Raw genomic sequence first — 4344 nt, 5'->3', positions numbered from 1 at the left:
AGTAGCACTGCTTCCATTTGTGAAAACCCAAAACATCTCCAGATATTGTCAGACACCCCTCAGAGGCAAGTCAAAATCATTCCTTGTTGAGAGCCACTGATCTGTATGAAACTGAGAATAAGTTTTGAATACTGAGCAACCCCTTCTCATTCATAGGCAATTATTCAGTAATTGCTATTACTCTAAATTAATGGTTCCAGGTAATGAGTAGACCTATTGTTGAACTTTTTAATCCAACTTAATCATTTTTCTTCTAAGTTCACAAAAATGATTTTATCATGGTTTTGCCTTTCTGAATATCATGAAAATCCAATCATACCCAGAAGCCTTTGTATTATATAACAGAATAAAGATACATTTGACTCATGAACATCGTGGAGGTTAGGAGCCCCAACTCTCTGTGCAGTTGAAAATCCACGTATAACATAGAGTCAGCCTTCCAACTACACGGTTCCTCCATATCTGTAGTTCCACATGCACGGATTCAACCAACCAAAGATCACGTAGTGCTGTAGTATTTACTACTGAAAAATACCCACGTGTACATGAACCGGCGCTGTTCAAACCTAGGTTGTTCAAGGGTCAGCTTCACAATATACACACATATGCTATGCAACTACATTTTAAAATTCTTAAAATCTGAATTTTCCAAATTGTTTTTAAGTCTACTGACAAGACTTCAGAGTTTGTTCAAGAAGAGTATGGGGTTTTCTTCAAATCCAATAAAGTCTACAAGAACTCAAAACATGTACATTAATGTGATTTTTTTTTTTTAGAATTTAAATATTTTATTATATAAAGTTATACCCAAAATTGTGCTTCATGTTTTCACTATATACTTTAACTCAAGGACATTTGTAAAAGTAGTACACTTCAGAAATCCTGGAAGAAATTCCACTAGCTATAGGCTATTTAAATACCGCTTACAGAAAGTACTAAAAACAACAACAACAGGGGGGTACAAATGAACTTATTTACAAAACAGAAGTAGAGTAACAGATGTAGAAAACAAACTTATGGTTACCAGGGGATAAGGGCGGGGGGATAAACTGGGAGATTGGGACTGACATGTACCCACTACCATACATAAAACAGATAACCAGTAAGAACCTGCCGTATAGCACAGGAAACTCTACTCAATACTCCGTAATGGCCTATATGGGAAAAGAATCTTAAAAAAGAAAAGGAGTGCATGTGTGTAACTGATTCACTTTGCTGTACACCCAAAACTAACACAACATTGTAAATCAACCACACCCCAATAAAATTTTTTTTAAGTATTAAAGGAAAGCCAGCACCATATAAACAGCATACACTTAAAGAGATGAATGCTTAACATACAGAGTAATGTTTTTTATTCACTGATAAACTAAAGGTCCATTTCAAGATGTTTTCTTGTATACTTCATTTGTTTTGTTAGCAAGCAAAGCCTTGAAAGGGATGGCTTCATCTAGTCCTCAGACTCGGATCCATCTTCATCTTGACTAATCTGGAAGTAACGAAGTTCATAAGTCTCCCTGTCGGATGCAACCACATGAAGATTGTTCTTTTGAAGGTATTTCTTGGGAAGGTGTTTCAAATACCTTTTAGAGAACTGTTTCTCAGAAACAACAGTGATTTTATTCTCGAAGCATTCAATGTGAACGACATTCCCAAGATTTCCGGTTTTTCCATTCACTTTAACCTTCTCCCATAGAAACTGTTCAAAATTTCCAGAACCAAAAATTCCATCTTCTACTGGATGAGTAAGGTCCAAATTAAACTTCCAACTTGACTTCTTAGGCTTCTTGTCTTTCTTCACCGCCATCTTGCACGCCGGCAGCGCGATCCAATGTGATTTTTAAAATATATGTAATGTCAAAAATACGGTCAGTAAGTTGGGTCTTTAGAAACCTCTGTTTTTGTCTTTCCCACTATATTGGGCTTCATGAGAAACATTAAGATGAATCACGCCAACATAAGACTTCACTTGAAAAGGCATGTCAGTGGTAGAGGTGGGGAAATAAAAAGAAAAAAATAAATTACTGCCAACATTTGGTATTTAGGAATGGTTTCTACATAATGGGTAGATAAGAAGGAGAAAATTTTGAGAAAAGCATCAAGCCAGTAAAGTATATGGTGTGTTCAGACAAAGAAAAGTATTTAACTAGTCTGGATTATAGAATTGTAGGCTCTATGCAAAGCAAGTAGGTATAGGAGCTGGGGGAAGAAGATATGATAAGGAAAAGTGAAAAAATAAAATAGTTGAAACCAGATTATAGAAAGCCTACATGTCAGATTAATGAGACTGGTTTATTCTATATAGGAAACAATTGAAGAAAATGGATCAGAAAGACCAGAGTTAGGTGTTAAGAAGATGGACTTTGTCTGTACCTCAAACACTGCATCCATCTTCTACCTACATCTAAACTACTTGACCATCATCACCTATAGGTAAAACCTGGTCCCTTAAGGAACTCTGGTTTGATTCTGAGACCTAGGATCAAGTCACTTTTCTGACTTACCTGCCTCTCAGTTTGTGCCTAAGGGTTAAAAACAGTTTGTCTTATTTTAAGACCACATCCACCTTATTCTCAAGTCTAGTAATAGGCCCTGGTTTATTCACTTTATTTATAGCCCTACTGACCTCAGGACATATGGGGTGGAGACTGATCCCTGAAACGACACTCGTTTACCACAGGAAGTAAAATCCAACTTGCTGTGGCTATGGCCCGGCAGACATGACTTCTCTTCTACTGTCTGGGTCCATCTTCCAGTCTCACTTGATCGGGCTTCCATGTGCTCATGGTTTTCCAGCTTCCACTGATACCCAATGGCTGCCATCAAATGACTCCCTGTTGCCTTGCTCTGTAGACACTGAATTTTGTGACACTCTTCTCCCCACTCCCTGTACCACCCAAGTGGGCAGGTTTATTACAGGCCCAGGACCACATGTGCCTTGCCTCACTGAGGTTAACCCTCCATGCACCGCCTGGGGAGGTGATGACAGATAACTGGCAGGCATGAAGGATGGATGGGAGGAAAGAGAAAAGCACCAAAAAGGTTAGTAAGGAAGCTAGGGGCAGGACTGAGGGTGGCCCAAAGCATACTAATCATGTTGCTTAAGAAAGCTAGAAAAATGTGTTTTAATGCAAAAGCAAACTATTTTTATAATGTTTTATATGAAAAAAAGTCTTTTCATGATTAAATATGGTACATAAAATCCCCCTTTTACTGCTCTACACTGACTATTTTAACCTAAGACCATTTTCAGTCCAATCTCTTATAATATCACTTTACTTTCATCATTACAGTCTCTTTTTTTCCAGATGTTACACTTCCTTTAAATAGCTGCAAAGATGTCCAGTCAAATTAGCCCTTCCATTTTGAAAGTGAAAAGCTCCAGTGAGCAAAGACAAACTTTTATGGGAAATTGGTTAATAAAATGCTGTCTCATGAGAGTTGGACCTTCAACTAGAAAAGTGATTCTTAATGTTTAACATCTCTTTCTGCGATCTGAATTCTTCCTGCAGTCACTGAAAATTTTTTCTGGTCTAACCACAACTCATCACAGTTGCACACATTGGGATTGCTTTTTTACTCCCCTATTTAATTAAAAACTAAAACAAACAAACAAATAAATAGGCTCTGCTAAAAGAATCCAGCTTAGTTGGATCATTATGTGTCATTATTTTACTTCAACCTCAGTAATTATATTTTCTTGCCATTTAGCCAGACTGGAGTGGTTCTCAACATTGGCTTTCAAAAAAAAAATGCTTATAAATTAATCTAAGTAAACAGTGCCTGAAATAGTGCCTTATATAGTAAGAGCTATGTAAGCACTTACTGGTATTATTAACAACCCCTGGACTCCACTTAAAACAAACTAAATCCAAATCCATGAGATTAGGTGCAGTCAATGTCCCTGAGCTCACACACTGGGAATTTTTCCAAAGCTCTCCATGTGTTCCAATGAGCAACTGGTATTAAGAAGCACCAAGGTTTAACCAAGTGCCAATGAAACAAATCCTATGGCTTAAATCTCAAAAAAGCTGACCAGTCCCATGCTATGCCCCATCGATAAGAAAAAAATCTACCATTTGCCAGGCACTGTGCATATCAAAGAAGATATAAAAAATGATTAAGACAATCTCTACCCTCAAGCAACACTAGCAATGAGTTAGGTGAAACAGACCATAGCCAAATAAATACAGAGCAATTCTTTAAGGGTAAGAATAGTGATATTAACTAAGAATGTGTCAGACAAAGAAAGGATCAGCCAATTCTACTTAGAAGAAGCAAAGAAGGCTCCCAGAGAAAGAGAAACTTGAACTGACCCTCAAGAGATGAATGGGAGAGACTTCC

The 4344-nt window shown here is 37.4% G+C and overlaps 1 pseudogene across 1 annotated transcript; it reads right to left on the bottom strand.

Moving 5' to 3' along the window:
* Positions 1–1119: 1119 nt before the first annotated feature.
* LOC112407952 (60S ribosomal protein L22-like 1 pseudogene) lies at positions 1120–1822 on the bottom strand (annotated as a pseudogene). The gene has a single exon (XR_003004862.1). The product of XR_003004862.1 is annotated as a 60S ribosomal protein L22-like 1 pseudogene (transcript).
* Positions 1823–4344: the final 2522 nt, after the last annotated feature.

Source organism: Neophocaena asiaeorientalis, unplaced genomic scaffold (assembly GCF_003031525.2).
Source record: "Neophocaena asiaeorientalis asiaeorientalis breed wild unplaced genomic scaffold, Neophocaena_asiaeorientalis_V1.1 scaffold253, whole genome shotgun sequence".
Lineage (NCBI taxonomy): Eukaryota > Metazoa > Chordata > Mammalia > Artiodactyla > Phocoenidae > Neophocaena > Neophocaena asiaeorientalis.
This window is presented reverse-complemented; position numbering and strand designations above follow the sequence as displayed.